This window comes from Podarcis raffonei, chromosome 1, assembly GCF_027172205.1.
Source record: "Podarcis raffonei isolate rPodRaf1 chromosome 1, rPodRaf1.pri, whole genome shotgun sequence".
Lineage (NCBI taxonomy): Eukaryota > Metazoa > Chordata > Lepidosauria > Squamata > Lacertidae > Podarcis > Podarcis raffonei.
The window spans coordinates 40,882,538-40,899,945 of record NC_070602.1 but is presented as its reverse complement, the minus strand read 5'-3'; the positions used below and the strand labels follow the sequence as shown (position 1 = coordinate 40,899,945).

The 17,408-nt window shown below is 42.4% G+C and overlaps 1 protein-coding gene across 1 annotated transcript in view; it reads right to left on the bottom strand.

The window, feature by feature from the left end:
* Nucleotides 1–17,408, bottom strand: part of RYR3 (ryanodine receptor 3) — a 273,106-nt gene that overhangs the window by 225,668 nt on the left and 30,030 nt on the right. The window lies entirely within an intron of this gene.

Here is a 17,408-nt window from a genome sequence, read left to right as displayed (position 1 = left end):
ACAACACATTTGTTTAAAAATGGTAACATGCATACATTTTTCATTTAGAAGATTAGAACAGGGTGGGCAACCCGCGGCCCCTAGGGCTGTATTCTTTTGTGGCCCTCAGCTGAATTACAAAAACCTTCTGCAAGTGACCAGTTCGGACCACTGGCAATAGCAATCCGTCTCTCTCCTGGCTGCCAGCTGGCAGGGAGGAAAAAGAGAGAGCAGGATCAGAGGGGCGATGTGGTGCCACCATCCTCCCCAACAGTGGCATCACTGCCACCTACTGGGATGGGACAGGGCAGCAGCGAGGTCAGGGCTCTGTGGGTGCCCCAGTGGGAGCACTGGGTGGGCTTTGACAGAGTGTTAAAGCAATAGCAATATCACGGTTGAGAGGGCAGTGCCTTGGTACTACGCCATGCACTGTCCACTCCTGGGAAGAAGAAAAGGGGGTGTCAGAGAGAGAAATGGGTGGCTTCACCCTCTTTTGGCTCTGGTTCCATTCACTACTGTCTTAAGCTCCACTCATGAAAGCCAGTGTGGTGTAGTGGTTAAGAGGGGTAGACTCGTAATCTGGTGAACCAGGTTCGATTCCCCGCTCCTCCACATGCAGCTACTGGGTGATCTTGGGCTCGTCCTCTCTGAAGTCTCTCAGCCTCACTCACCTCACAGTGTGTTTGTTGGGAGGGAGGAAGGGAAAGGAGAATGTTAGCCGCTTTGAGACTCCCTAGGGTAGTGATCAAGCAGGATATCAAATCCAAACTCTTCATCTTATCTTCTTCATACAATGAAGGGTAAGTTTAGATTAATGAACCCCTTCACATGTTTCCTCTCCAGAGTTGCCTCAAACCATGGCTTAGAATCTCGCTTTCCCTGAACCCTCCCACACTTTACATTTTTAGCAAACCATAATTTGCTGCTACTTGTCAGCCAGCAAAATATACTGTCCAAGCTCCTGATGAGTCACTGCCACCTCCAGAGTTGCCTCACCACTTGGGTTGCCCTCCCTAGCTGCCACTGAGACTCTCTGCACTGCCAGGAGGTCAGGAAGAGGAGGAGCCAGCACCCCAGCTTTCTCTTCCAAAGTGGCTAAAGTCGAGGCTCAACAGACAGAGCCCCCTTCTCCAATCCCAGTTCCCACCCTTAAGCCCACCACCCCAATTTCTTCCTCCTCATCTATCAGGGCTTGCCAACCCAAGTCCAAGCCCAATAGCATTGCAGGGCTCATGACAATTGGACATGGGGAACCTTATCATAGTACTTTCATTACTTTTGTCATTTCAAAATCCCCAATTCAGGTCTTCCCTGTGTTTCAGCAGAGCCAAGAAGAATCAAGCTAAAAGTCTATTGGGATTGTTCGTTAATCAAGTGTAGTTCTCCTGAAAGCTACACAGATAGGAAAGAGTTTTGAAAAATGCTATTGTTTGCATACCTCTTTCAGAATATTTTCCATAGAAATACATTTTTTAAATAATACAGCCTTGCGATTTATCTGTATGTTGTGCAAATGGACATTTATTCATAGCACACTTGTAAACTCAAAAGCTGATGGCAAAGAGAGCAGATAGCATGTTAGCTGAAATGTTTTCTTTGACAAGGGTAATAGCATTATACCTTCTGAAGTGTAGTAATCCATGAGGATCATGCGCTAACAGAAATGTTTGCTCTTGTTTGAATCACTGATTGAAGGCTCTAAGTAGGGAAAGCTACAGGGTATATTTGAAACAGTACGAAGTATTTTTTTTCAAAACGTGTCGCCTGCCCATTCAAAAGCTCCCCTCACCCCAGTTTCCCAATCTAAAATATAACCAAGTTGGCTCAAAATTAAGTGACACATAGTTAATGTCACTTGTTTAGGCACCAGCAGTGACAAGTTGCGGCCAACATTGGTGGGCCCGTCGCACATGCATCACATCACGTGTGTGACGCCCCCCCCCCCACATACCTGGCCAGGCCGATTCAGCCCACCATCCTGCACCCACCCACCACCAGCTGCCTTACCTTTTTGAAAGGGATGCACAGGGCAAAGATGCTTTGCTCTGACACATCCCTGGCAACTGTCAAAAGGACACAGCAGGACCAAGCATCTTCGTCCTGGAGCTTTCTTTTCAGAATCTCCATGGAAATTTGGGAGGCCCCGGCCCCCTTCTTGAATATATGGGGTATGGCTGGCCCCCACCGCCCCTTGTAAATGGCACCCTAGTAGGCACACCAATGGAGTCAAGTTAGTGCTCCCACTGGTTTGCCACTCAGCTCCCCCCACTAGCTCTGAGCCTCCCTTCCAAGCAGCAATAGCAATGCCACCCCACTCAGCAAGCTGTGTCAAGAGAAAAAGGCTGGAGGAGCTATCAGAAGGAGACAGGCTATCTGAAAGAAGTCTGAAATGTACCAGTGAGTGTTAGAAAAAAATGTCCCTCTCTGGTTTCTGGTTGACTGCAACATTAAGGAGCCCCAGAGGTCTCCTGGGATGAACCTTTCAACCAACACAGCCATTCTCCTCCCCAGGTAGACCGGGAGACCTCTGCAAGAACCAAGGCAGCATGAATTGTTCATTAACATTTGTTTCTAGTTCACATTTGAAGGACAAATTGTGCATTTCCATCGATGGAAGGCTCTTTAATCCTTTGCGGTCCTCCATGAGTGGAAGGGCCAGGAGGAAGAGGGATGAGGCAATTTTCTTTTTAAAACTGATTTATAAATTTCCCAGAATTTTAATACATACAAATTGTAGGTGATAAGAAAGGAATGGTAAGTCTACGGGAATAAGAAAGACAAAGGGAGGAGGCCATTTTCATTTATTCCTCCTTCCTAGGGTTGCCATTTTTCAAACAGTGAAATCCGGACAGAAAAGTTGCTTTTTAGTTTTGCCCAAAGTTGTTGAGCTTTTTGACAAATTCGCAAAAAAAAGAGCTATCCCTTAGACATTCACTTCTTTTAGGCGAATACATGTGAATGAGATTTTAGCAATGAAAAATTTGTGACCGTATGAAGTTAAGAAAGCTTTTGTGCTTAAAAAAAAACCAATCTTCCCTATCTTGAAATATAACCAAGTCAGCTCAAAATTAAGTGACACACACTCTTTCTATATAAAGAACATTATTGATTTAGAAAGTCCCATTTTCTCCTGCAGCTGCAAGTAATTGTTGTTTCAATCTATTCAATAAAGGAGAAGTAATGCTGCAATCTAAGTAACAATATATACCAGGAGACAGCCAACAAAGCATCAAATCAAAACAGATGGCCTTAACAATAGAACACCTGAGAAGACTTTTTCCCCCAGTCTACATTTCTTTCTGATTAGGTTCATTTAAGTAGTTTTGTTACAGTATCTCATGTCTATGTCATCCCCTCTCTTAAAAACTCAAGATATGTAGTGCTAATGGTCACCCCTCTGAAAAGCTGAGAAAGCCTCTCCTCTTAATGGAGGGGAGGTGTTGTGAGCGGGAACCACTTCCCGCGCTCACAGGGGGGTGTAACCAAGCCCCCTGCATCATTGAGCCCTGTGCCCACATCACGCCTCCCAGCTGGCCAATCCGGGTGGGTGGATGGGGTGTGGTTTTGCCGTTTAAAATGGCCGGGGGCTCATGGGCTCCTCCCACCCTCCCTCTAGGTTTTGCTCCTGACCTTGCTATGGACTTCGGTTGGTCGCCTTGGTTGTCCAAGGGGCCTGAAAGGAATTTTTCCACTTGGCAGATTGGCACCAGCCACTTGGTTTTTCGCCTACCTCATAGCAAATCGTCACAACTTGGTAAGGTTTGGCGGTTAGGCATTGGAAAATGTGTTGTGTGTTGGAAGGGAGGTTGTGGCCAACACCTATCCCTCCCCTTGAAGGGTATTCCCTTGAAGGAATCCTGCGGTCGGGGTTCCTGTCCAATGCCCTGGTGGTGGCTAGGGCCATGGCAGGACCCCCGGTGACTCTAGGGGAAAGCTTCCAGTTGATTTGCATCAACAAGCTCCCCCTACAGGTTGTTAACCCTTGTGTGACTCCCAGCGGAGCAGGCAGGAGTCAATTATAGTCTGTTCGATCCAATGCCTAAGCCAATACCACTCACATTCTGTAACCAATAAACTTGTGTCCATGTGTCTTATTTTATCTCCAAGCGGGGGTGGGGCCTCAACTCACAACTATGTCAGGCTTGAAGAAAAATGTATTGCCTATGTTTTGGGGTAAAGTTCATGAAAAGTTATGAAGCTATGGTCACTGGTACTTTCATATGATTGTCAATGCAACCCTTTACAAAACCAGTTCAGTGCCTGTAGGTTTACAGGCTGTGTCTCTCATATTCTCATCTGAAGTAAGTTCCTGTGGACAATCAACAACATTATACGAATTCTATTTATCTTTAAAAAACATGAAAATGAGTGGAAAATGTAAAAACTGTGCCAATGAATATCGCTAACCAAACATCTTGCCCATGAATACACAAACTCACTACTGCATTGCAGTAACTCGAAACTGTCAGCTGGCAAAAGATAGTGCTTGCTGTGTATTTGTATATTATAGACAATACTGTGTAACCTCAAAATTATCGGGGGGAAATATTATTGGTTTTACAACTTTTTGCAATGTCAAGAAAAAATTATTGCACAGCCAGATTGTTTCAGAGAGTATTTCAGTTTTTTATGTTTTCTATCTTGCTACAAATTCTCCGAGGGTAAAAAAAGTGACAGTCATTGCCACAGTAAGTGTACATACACAACTCTCAAGTCACCAATTGGAGGCAAATCTTACTCTTACCATAATTCAGCAATGCTAATAGATCTCTAACTTCCCACACTCAATGCCTAATTTGCCCATTTCCTCATCCACCTAATGGTACATAAATAAATGAAGTTGGCAAAATGCTATCGGTATTATAAACACTAATAATATAGAAGCATGGCATCTGATTGTACTGTTAAGCGGGGGGGGGGGGTTCAGCTGGAACTCAGTGCTGGCAACTCTCAAGTGGCTTTCATTGCCATTGTAAGAGAACAAGGGAGACAGCGTTCATGGTGAGTTCTGACATCTCTTTTTCTAGAAAAATAGCACTGTTGTTAAGTACTGTATGTACAATGGGTATCAATGGGGAGGGTGGGATAAAAATAAATACTGTGTGAAAGTACACACAAATGTTTTTGTATGTTAAGTTTACAAAAACGAATATTTGAAATCCATCATCAACATATCTGAGACAGATTACACTTAATTATAGTAACCCTATAGAAGTAAAACCATATACATAAAACTTGCCTCATATTCAAGGAATAAAAAGTAAAGGGACCCCTGACAGTTAAGTCCAGTCACGGATAGGTCTGGGGTTGCAGCGCTCATCTTGCTTTACTGGCCGAGGGAGACGGTGTTTGTCCACAGACAGCTTCCGGGTCATGTGGCCAGCATGACTAAGCTGCTTCTGGCGTTTACCTTCCTGCCAGAGTGGTACCTATTTATCTACTTAAAATTTGACATGCCTTCAAACTGCTAGGTTGGCAGGAGCAGGGACTGAGCAACGGGAGCTCACCCCGGCGCGGGGATTCGAACCGCTGACCTTCCGATTGGCAAGCTCAGTGGTTTAGATCACAGCACCACCCGCGTCCCTTTTCAAGGAATATAAATGTTATAAAGCTTGCAGCATGTGGTAACATTCAGTGACGAGTTCTAAAGATAGGAACTAATTTTTAGAACTGCAGTCTTCAAACCACAGTCCAACATAGTCCCAATTTCACTGATATTTTGAAGCAAGCTTAATAAATTATATTGACATACAGAGAGGCACAGAATTAAACAAACTAGTCAGAGATTTTTTTCCACTCCACATGACATCCCGTTTCTCTCTCTGTGGGTGATAAATGACTTAGCTCCAGACCAATTTCACACCCTTTGGCATTAGGCTAACATCATATAAGATGCTGTGACCCCAATATCCTTGGGTTTTGCAACATTAAAGAAGGAAATTGGCCAGGGGTGACTTGATCCAGCCTCTGTGTATTCAGGTTCCACAGATGAAGCATACAGAAAATATCTGAAGTCCAAACTATGTTCCAGAATAGTTTGTTTATTCTTTACTGTAGTTACAATAATATATGATTAAATGTGAGCAAGGAACATTTCATAGACATGTGGAATTTATTTCTATTCCACTACTCTGCTCTCATTCAACTGTTACTTTTTGTTGTTATTACTATCATTTTTTTTAAAAAAAAGTAATTTAAAGGGGCAGTCTGGAATTATGCCGTTTTTGGAAGCCCTCAACAACAACCTGGACTTCTTAAAGTGGCTTGAGCAGCTGGCTCTTTTGTTGTTGCTGTGAGGCATGCACAAAAACAAACAGCAAAGACACTTGTTGCGCCTCCCTCAGTCCCTGCGGGGCCAAATGAGCCAGCCCCCCCCCATCACTCTAACCTCGCCCAGGGCTGCTCTTTGTATATATAAGCAACAGCAAAATAATCATAGAAACAATGATGCATTAACAAGAAAGAAGTATTTCCCCCGCACTGGTACTGGACCCTTAAATTGGCTTTGGTCTAACCAAGCACAATTCTTCTTACATTATGAGTTAGACAGATATCAAGAGTTTATATAGGCAGCCTCCTTGAAAAACTGAAACAGTATTTATTTTGTCTTATATTTCTCCTTTTCTTTGCCGTGCATGCATGTATCCCACATCTTCATACACAAGAATCTGCTTGCAGTGTTCAGCTTTATTGACAGATAATGTATTCGTTAAGTAACATGACCTTGACTTGTGAAGATAATAGGGAACCAGACTGTCTGCCTTCCCTCCCCAACCCTTTTTTTTCCTAGTTCCCTGAAGGTGATGTCTAGTTTTGTACATTTCTTTATCTATTTTTTCTCCGTGTAGTGAATTTTAAAAATAAAATTCCAGAGACTTACTAAAAATTTGTTTGCGTCATTCACCACAGCAGGGATATCCTATTTTGTTGCAATCCAGATGTTGAAATAAGTACTAAGAATGCTCTATAATGAATTACGAGATGAAGACAAAGACATAAATGCAAAATTCAAATAAGAGCCATAATTTTTTCCTATCTCATCTTTACACATTATGTTTATACTATTACTGGCCCCAGGGTAAGTTGACATTTCTTATATCAGTAAAGGGACATGGCTAGTGTTGTCTTTATATGCACAATGTGCAAATACCATGACAGCTAGCCCAAGTTTAAATGCACCAAATGCACCAAGTTTGTATACATTACTAACTAAAAACCTTAAGAACAGTCTTGCTGGATTAGAAGAAAGCCCAGTCCAGTCCAGCATCTTGTTCATACAGTAGACAACCAGATCCCTATGGAGAGCCCACAAGTAGGACTTGAGTGGACCAGCACACTCTTCACTTCTCGTTCCCATCATGTGATATTTGGAGCCATACTGTCTCCAACAGCAAAGACAGAGCATAGCCATCATAGCTAGTGTTGCTTCCCAGAATTGATGACAGGAAAGGGCATGTGACTGAGTATGTGTAAAAGCTGGCCTATGGTACAAAGGCAAAACTGATTTACATTGCTCTGCCCACATCTGCCTCTGGTTCTACCCCCCCAACTGGCATGTGGGCGTCAGAAGCTTGTCCAGAAGGAAGTGCAACCCTCAGGCTGGAAAAGCTGCCTCACTCCTGATCTATATTTTGTACATTTTACAGATTTTCAACAATCTAGCACTCTTTCTTAAATAGCTCCTTCCTACCCACCACCCACCTTTTGTGCAGTTAAAAATTTGTTCCTGTTTACCCTAGCTGTTATGGTGGTGTGAGCCACGGACTCGCAGCTTGTGACATCATGGTGATAGCCAAATCTAATGTTGGAAAGCAGAGCGGAGCAGTGTGTCAGAACAGATCTATTTAATGCAGCTGGCATAAGTTTCCTTACTTAAGACACTCTCAAACAGTTTTTGCAAGTGGAGGAAAAGGAAACCAATTACAGTCGCTCTGAACATAAATTAGATGTTATTTCTTCAGTTCCTGCATGTTATCAAATCATCTCGCATGGGTTTTATCTTTTGTAGCCTCTCCCATCAGATGTCAAGGAAATAAACAACTATCTGACTTTTAGAAGACATCTGAAGGCAGCCCTGTTCAGGGAAGTTTTTAATGTTTGAAGTTTTATTGTGTTTTTAATATTCTGTTGGGAGCCGCCCAGAATGGCTGGGGAAATCCAGCCAGATGGGCAGGGTATAAATAAACCATCACCACCACCACCACCACCATCATCATCATCACCATCATCTACCAGAGTGTTCTGTTCTCACATACTTGTTCTCTCTCAGCACTTGTACTAAAACTGTTTCCACCATTTCATTAAATGTGTGTGTGTGTGTGTGTGTGTGTGTGTGTGTGTAGTCTGATTGGGTAGTAATAGTTCATCTGCTACACAAGCTTCTAAAATTAGTGGAGGGGGCCCAGCGCTATCTTCCCAATGGCTTTGAATGCTGCCTTTCTTCTATAACAATGATTGACAGTATCCCTCTTCAAGTCAGGTGGGGTCTGGGAATGAGTGTGCTAGTTCCACCCCATTGTCATTCTGTGGGGAAATCAGGGTTCTAAAGTGTGTTGGGAGCTTACACAAGTAAATCAGGGCTTTTATTGAGAGAAATATGACAAAATAGCAATTAAATGATCAACTATTAGGTTTTCCAGAATGAGGGAGAAATATGAGGGTTTGTGTGGTGTGTAGCATGGCCGTGCAAAATAGTCTTGGGCTTCTGAAGAAGTGATGGAAATAAGGGAGACTGCAGCAGAAATGTGGAATCAAATCAAGAAAAGAAGAAGAATCTTGCCAGTCTTTCATCTAAAGCTAAGGAAGCCAGAAGGTCCACCTGCAAAACTAACAACATTCAAGCCACATGAATACAGAGGGAAATTTTAGCATGCTAGAGCAGCAATAGGTTTGCTGAAGAAAAAGCTTATAAAATGGGTGGTCCCAGGAGAATGCTTCCCAGACACACAAAAGGAAGTTATCCTCAGCTCAGTTAATAAAGATGTGGGGTGGCATGTGACTGGATTTTCCTTGGTTTTTTATATATGGGTATTATACTTTTCGGAACAGTGCCTTTCTTCTTTGGGCTCCTGCAAACCAATCAATGGGTGTGTTGTGAGGCATTGGTCAGATTGGAACTGGATGGAGGAGTTGGGTGTGTATACAAAGGTCTCAAGTCTGTTGACTAGAGAGCAGGAAGGAACCACTCACTTGGGTCAATGTAGACGAGAGGACAACCATTGCAGGCTTGCATTTTGCCTTGAGCACTGGGTCCAGCTAGGGGGCAAGGTTCTAGGGACAACAGATCACATTATTACTAATATCAGCTCAGGATGCATTGCCAGGTCAAGCAAAGGTCAGGTTCCAATTAATGCAGGGTCAGAAAAAAGCAGGGTAAACCAGCAAGGTGGGCAGCACCCTGGGTAGCTCCAAGAGACCCCTGGGCTGGATGTTACGACAAGGAATGCTTGAATGTTCTTTCAACCACTATGTAAACCCAGACTGAACCTTAAATGGGACTAGAGCTTCCAGGGAGCAGCTAGACTTATTCCAGATGAGGGGAGCTTCAAAGCTCAAAGAGGCCCAGCCTGCTTTATTAGTCCTTGGCTCTGGTGGCTTGAGAAAGCTGAGGGTTGGGCCACAGTGCAGGGTCTCGTGAAACTGAGGAAAGCAATGCAAGCTCTTCAGGTTAGAAAGTCACTGGCATTGCAGGCTTCTGGTGCTGAGACTCCTGAGGAAACAGGAGCATCATAGACTGGCTCTGAGGACAAATCCTCCTCCTAGTCTGATATTTTATACATGTTGTCTTCTCCTCTCCTGAGAATGGGTAATCAGAGTCCTGAATCATGACACCTTGCTGTTTTTCACTTTTTGTTTTGTCCTTTGTGACCAGACCTGTGCCAGCTCACTTTCCAAAGTGGAGACTTTTTGAGTCAAAGTGTTGGGTATGGTACAGCATGGTTTATTCATGTGCCACTTTTTGGAAGTTTTCAAGATGGAAGAAGGATGTGCTCCTTTGGCAACAATATGCAGCTACTTCAAATATGATGGTGGACTCCTGCTCATAATCTTTGAAGAAGCCTTACTCTTTTGCAATGACACTGGTATTTGGTATGGTACGTTAAGATAAAAACAGGAATTGCCAGTAACTGAACATTCACCAGCTCATTTTCCTTCTCTCTAGCAGGGTCTCCAAGAGTATTATTGATGTTTTTATTCAAAGCATCCAATTCACTTTCCACAGAATCTCAATACTAAGCAATATCTAAAGTGGTAAAAATTTCTTCTAACGCAGGACTGAATCCTTTAAATTTTTTTTGTGTGTTATCCTAATCTTCAAAGCTGCAAAAGCTCTAGTGATATATTTCCAATGCATATATTCTAATTAAAATGTGTCCCTTTTATAATTTCCCCAAAGTGTGATAAATATAGTATTTAAATGATTTTGTCAGCTGGGTGCCAGTAATCAAAGCACACGTTGCTTGAAAAAAAGAAGCGGAATAAAGCTGAATTTGAAGCCTACCTAAGGAATTTTTTTTTATGGGCAAGCAGCACTGGCAATTTAAGGGTATCTTTCAGCTCTCAGAAAGTGCTTGGTTCCTTTTGGGGGGAGGTTATGTATATCCTGGTCTAAGCAGATTATTGTATGCCTAGGGTTTTGTGGTATTCCTTGTTATTTTCTGCCATAGCTTGTCTTTGCTATGTCAAAAATCCCTGTTTTCTGGATGGAGTACATTCACTCATTTATACATAGGTATAGCTATACCTGAATAAATATACACAGGCAGCCTTATACCGTTTTCCATCTATCTAATATCATCTCCTCTGACTTGCAGAAGTTCTCCAGGGTCTTGGACAGAGGTCTTTCCAGAACCTACTGTTTGTTTGTTTTTAACTTAACATAATGTATATACTGTTTGCTTGATGGAAAACCTCTAAGCAGTTTAGAAAAAGCAGCCTAAATTATTCATTAAAAATACTGATAAAAGCAAACATTAAAAACAAGCTGATGTAACGTTTTATCAGCATCTGGTCTATTTAACAGGAGATGCCAAGGACTGAATCTGGCTCTACAACCGAGCTATGGGCTCTTAATAACAGCAAAATAATAAAATCTAGATAAATATAATGTAACTAAAAAGCTATTTAACAACAAAGTTCACAGAAATACACATGACATTCAAAATGTATATAATGTATATAAACGTTGTTCCCATGTATCCTGAAATGCTAAAGAAGATGACCCATGTCCTTGACATTACCTAACACTTTGAGAGTTGCAGTATAGTTTTTGCCTAACTAAAGGAATTGTGATGAATGAACCAAGAGTACATTGCTGAAACACTCCGAGCCCTTTTTGGAGCTTTTGGCTTATGCATGACCAGCTACCAATTGGCCAATATATTTTCCGCAGCTGGGACAGCAGTGTCAAAGCACTCCACTTATTGCACCTGGCAGGAAAGTTAGCAGAATAGTTTCAGCTTTGCTCAGGCTGTTTACCGGTGGGAACCCACTTTCTTTGAGTAAACTGTGGTCTGACGTACACGGAGAGTTTCTGAAATGAGGCCCTGAATACTAGGCCCTCCATGGTGACCTTAAAATAACATTAGAAGAGTCTGCTGCATCAGGCCAGTGCTCCATCTAACCTAGGGAATCCCACAAACCTAAGCACAATGGAACTCTGCGGGTGGCAGTGGAGGTCAGACAGGTGAGTGATTTTTGGCAATCCCTCCTAAAAAGAGCTCAACAACTCTGGGCAATCTCTCTCCCCCCCCCATTCTCTTAATTTGGAGTCCCCCAAAATAGGGGGCGTCTTATACACAGGTGCATATTATACACAGAAAAATATGGTACAGTGGTACCTCGGGTTAAGTACTTAATTCGTTCCGGAGGTCCGTACTTAACCTGAAACTGTTCTTAACCTGAAGCACCACTTTAGCTAATGGGGCCTCCTGCTGCTGCCGCACCGCTGGAGCACTATTTGTGTTCTTATCCTGAAGCAAAGTTCTTAACCTGAAGCACTATTTCTGGGTTAGCGGAGTGTGTAACCTGAAGCATATGTAACCTAAGGTACCACTGTACATATATTTTAAATGAGTCCCTCTGAAGCTGAAGTCCTTCTAGGAAGTGTAAGCAGAGGCAACAGGCATGAACAAACTTGTTCTGCTGTAAACTGCACCAGAGCCTTCATTTCAAGGTTTTTTTAAAAAAGAAAAAGAACAAAATAACCCTTGGCCACTTCAAGCATTGAAAGAAGCTGCAAAGGGGAAGAGCAGAGATATAGGGCCAATTGCCAAAGGATTTTGAATCAGTTGCAGAGGATATGCAACATGGAAGGTCTGCAAGGGAGGCCTTACTGTAGCAGTGCCGCTAGATTTAGATTAGCCCCACCATTACAGCTGTCTGTACAGTTCCATCTTTCACCATTTAATATAAATTCACGTCAAAGTGCTTTCTGACATCTTTATGAATGGCAAAATCTGTCCTTCAAAAATTAAAGATTGTTTTATGTTCCCCTAATGCAGCTCTTAAACCTTTAACTAAGTTTATTTCAAGTAAAAATTTCAACTTAATACTAGATTTTTTAAGAGTAGGGCACACACACACACACACACACACACAAAATGTGATTTCTGTAAGATGAACCTTTTAGATCAATTATTTCTTCATTTGAGATCAGTTGGCCTTTCTAAGTGCAGGCAAAATGTGCCAAAATGCTAAGTTTGTGTCCACTTCAATTTTTGAAGTACCCAGCTTCTGGCAATTTGTGACTCTAATTATTACTGCCAGCAAACGCTGGTGTCTGTCTCTGCAAGGGCAAGGACTAGAGTTATCGTCCACATACTGGCTGTGGCACACAATTCATCTACTGCATGCAAATTGATGTAAAAACCATCCCTGAAACTGTTCTTGTATAATAAATACAAAACATTAAAATGATTTGTATAATTCATAATAAAAACAAAACTATATTCTTTCCAGAAATTTACAGTACAAAGGAATGATTGGGGATATAAAAAATATTAGCAGCAAAAATTTGGAGCCCCGGGTAGGTGCAATGCAGACGATAGATCTCTAGGCTCTTCTGGATTTCAGCAGACATAAAGACTACAGATTTTCAAGCTTTCATCAACAAGAGCTTAAAAAACAAAAACAAATCGTTTTGAGATTAGTTTGGATTCTGAAAATAACAGCAAGCTGAATCACATTATTCATAGCACAATCATGGTCAGGCAAATTCAAGGGTGCAATTAAGTACCTTTCCCGAAAAAAAAATTACAGGAGGGGAAGGAAGAAGAGGAAAGGGAGAAAGGTGATTTCTTTGTTGTAGTAGTAGTAGTAGTAGTAGTAGTAATAATAATAATAATAATAAATTTTATTTATACCCCACCCTCCCCAGCCAGGACAGGGCTAAGGGTGACTAACACCTAATATAAAAACAAATTGATTGAAATACAACTTAAAAACAAGATTAAAATACAACATTAAAACATTAAAATACAGCCTCATTTCAATGGAAACTCAAATCAAAAACTTTTTGGGGGATGAAAACATCAAGTCTTCACCAAGGCTAACTTTCCAGACTGGTCCTACATGGGCCAGAAAAAAGCCAGGGAAGTCCCCAAATAGGAATTCCATCACAGGAGGGGAAAGGAAAAAAGAAGAGGGGGAGGGAATCAAATTGATTCCAAGCCAAAGGCCAGGCGGAAGAACTCTGCCTTACAAGCCCTGTGGAAAGAAATCACATCCTGCAGGGCCCTGGTCTCATGAGACAGAGCGTTCCACCAGGCCGGAGCCACTGTACTTCCACCTCCATGGGCTCCTGTTCTCCCACCACTGCCCATTAATTCCTCCCCTCAATGTCCTAACTCATCCCCCTTCCCTCATCCCAACACTTCCTCAAGTCCCCTTCTCAACCCTGTTTTCATGCTGGATCAATGCCAGAAGAGCCTAGTATGAAAGGTCACCACTACCCATCCTTCAAAAACCAGCTGCCCTGTTTCCCCCAGCCCCAGAGGAGGTTAAGAAGAGGCAGAGTCTCTCCTACACAGAAGCAGAATAATAAACAAAAGGAGAGGGGAGTAAGCAGTGAACCATAAAGCACAGGCTTGCAAAGACAAAGGTCTGGAACAAAAGTCTTAGGAAAGCTCTCAAACAAGGTCTTAGATACGCCTCCTTGGGCTGCGTTCTCAACCTTGGGCTGCGTTCTCAACCTTACAAGAACCACATACCAGCACAGCAGAGGCCAAAGTAGCTGGAGTGCAATAGAAGTCAGAGGTTTCTACATATCTGCATGTGCATGCGCACGCGCACCCACCCACCCACCCCTCCATCTTCTTTCCAGCCATGCAAGAGGCATTCTCATAGTTCAAGGACACAACCAAGTAGGGTGTGGAGCAGGGCTGTTGAGGGGCAAAGCCTGAGGAAAGCATGTGTGGACTGGAAAGGGGCGTGACTGAGAAGAGCCCCCAGGGCCAGACAGGGAGGTCTGAAGGTCGACGTCTGACCTAGAGCTGTGTGTAGGCAAGGCTTGTGAATTAAACGTATATTCCAGGGAGTTTGGGAAGTGGAAGAAAGTCTCGGGGGAGGTGGCCAAATTCAAATAAAGGAAGTGTAGAATGGGGAGATTTGGAATATATAAAGATAAAAGTCTACTGTAATTCCGTCTTCTGCACAGCTACATCTATTAAAGGTGCAGGACCCTGTCCTCTTCTCTCTCTCTCCCCGCCCTCCTCATCTGGCTACCCTGGGCAGGGGGTCTGCTGCGGGCCATGGAGCCAAAAGGATAGGGAGACAAAAGAAACAGTCAAGTGACTGGGCCAAGTTTTACAAAGTTATTTGAATTATCCTGGCAAAGCTTCTACTGTAGGCATCATAATAATATTTCATAAGGAGAGATCCTCCGGTCAGCAACTACAAACAAGCAATTGGTTACTAAAGGCTCTGCTGACATTTGGCCATTGCTCTTGCCCGCTCACTGTTCATACCATAACAATCTTTCACGGATAGTTAGCATGGCACATGGCAGATGATCTGTACATGACTTAGATTATAGGCACAAGTCTTGAATACATTGCTTCACTTGCAGTATTTTAAAGGGCATGAGGTATCTGTTCTCTTTGAGGAAAGACATTTCAATTCTTAACACACCCTTCCTCCTCAGGACTTACCTTCTCAGTATTCTGCCAAATTCCTTGTTGTGAAATAACTCGTCCTTTAATCTCACTGTGTGTCTGCAATACTGCTCTGGAGTCACCACGAATTTAGGAGAAGGGAAAAGGAGATGGGTAGTGATGGGGAGAGGCTGGGAATGGGCCAGAGAATGATCTTAGGGCTTGTAAAGCCCCCCTCTGATTTTGAGACAGCCCTCTAAATTAGTCTCACACCTTGGCTGGGGAGAACTTTGCCAGACAAAAGAGGAGGTCCCAGTAGCTCAGGGTCCTCCTGCTCATTTCCCCAGTCACAATAAAAATAAACCTATTAGATAGCAGCATGTTGAGGGCAAAGTTCCACCTCTATTTGCTCCCCACAAATGTCCCCATTATAATGGCAGTGGTATATGAAGGGAATACCTTCTCCTTGGTCTATCTGGAGAAGTACTGATTAGAGAAGAATTTCCAAACCTGGGGCCCATCAAACGTTTTAGACTTACTCCCATCATCCCTGCACCTAGGACATGCTGGATGGAGCTGGTGGCAACTGTAGTTCAAAACATCTGGAGAGTACCAAGTTGGGAAAGGCTGGAAAGCTTGTGGCTCTCCAAATGGTTTTGGACTCCAACTTCCATCAGCCTGAGCCAGCAAGGCCAATGGTCAGGGATTATGGGAGTTGGGGTTCATCAACATCTGGAGGGCCACAGGTTTCCCATCTCTGGAATGTCTTCCACAACACTGTTGGAAAGGCCAACTTCTCTTTGCTTCAAATTTTACACCAGCTGAGGCACACAATGTTCTGTGCATTATCTAGTTTTGTTTAACATCCTTCAATCCCTTTCTCACCATCTGAACTTCTTTCTGCTATGAAAGGTTCACTGAACAATCTCATGTCCATGTTTCACTGCATAATAGTAATTGGACAATAGATTTTTACCTCCTTGGGACATACAGTGATACCAGCAATATAACAGATGATCCTCAATCCAAATTTTATGGCATTTAAGTTTGCATATACTGTATGTTTGTAATTCTTGCACCTGTATGTTATACAAATATTTTTTTTTTTAAATAATATTTATTAGCATTTTCAAAAAACAGACAAGAACAAAAAAAAAAATAAACAGAACAAAAGAAAAATACAAAAATACATAACAAAATTAAACAACAAAAGAAAAATAGAAAAAACACATAAAGTTATCGTTCTTAACCTTATTTCTCAGACTTCCTCACACCTCCCCTTCTTGTATTCCAATTTAAGTTGTCAGTTCAGCAAGTCCTTAACTTATTTCTTTACCTTAACTTATACATTTATTCTAACATACCATTTTTTACTTTACTTCCTTTTTTCCATTTCCTCCATTTATTTTTAACGATCTTATTTTCAATTAATTTAAAAAAGAAGAAACCAATTTTACCTTATTTAAAACACACATCAATACTTATACCTCATTAGCTATTCTTAGACCTTTTTCCTAAAGTCGACCAAAATTTCCCTTCCACGATTTACCCAATTTCCTTACCACTAATTAAAAGTAAAAAAAGAAAACAAATTATCCTTATGTGCCCTTTGGATTCCCAACCTCCACCCACCCTTTTCCCGGTTCCAATCCCCGACCAATGTCCATCAGTCTTTGTGTTATTTATTTAACCTGGAGACCTCACATCTGAGGCCCTTTTATCTCTCTCAGTTCCTTTCTGCCGGTCTCTTTGATGGTCCTTAATGTTAAACCCCAGGTCTCGAAGGGGCTCCGGACCAGCAGAGTCCTTGTTACTTCCAGCCAGTCTTCCATACTTAAAAGCAAAGCCTATGGGGGGCTCCAACTTTTGTTTCAAATTTCTTACAGATCCAAATGCCCCCAAGGCTCCAGCTTTCACCTTCCGCAGATTTATAATCCTCAGGTCTTCAGATCTCCTCCAAGGGAGATCTCTCCATTTTCCAGGCTCCCATTCAGACCAGGCTTTCCACATCCAGTTTTTATTATCCTTTTTTATCATCATGTCAGGCCTCATATTGTAACTCTCCTTTAGCTCCTGCACGTCTCCTGCTTCTCCTTCATTTTCTTCAAAAACAACACCTTGCTCCATCATTTCTGCACTTTCAGTTTCATTTATTTGTTCAGTTGAGTAGGCTTCCTGTTTCAAATCTTTATCCAGCTCAAAACTGTTGTTTACTGACCGGTGTAGTAGTGATATCTTTATAGACATAACATTGTATTCATCTTTCAAATTTCCCAAGAGAACGAGCGCTCTGTCCAGTTCTGCTTGGAATTTACATACTCCAGTCATTTTTGTAGT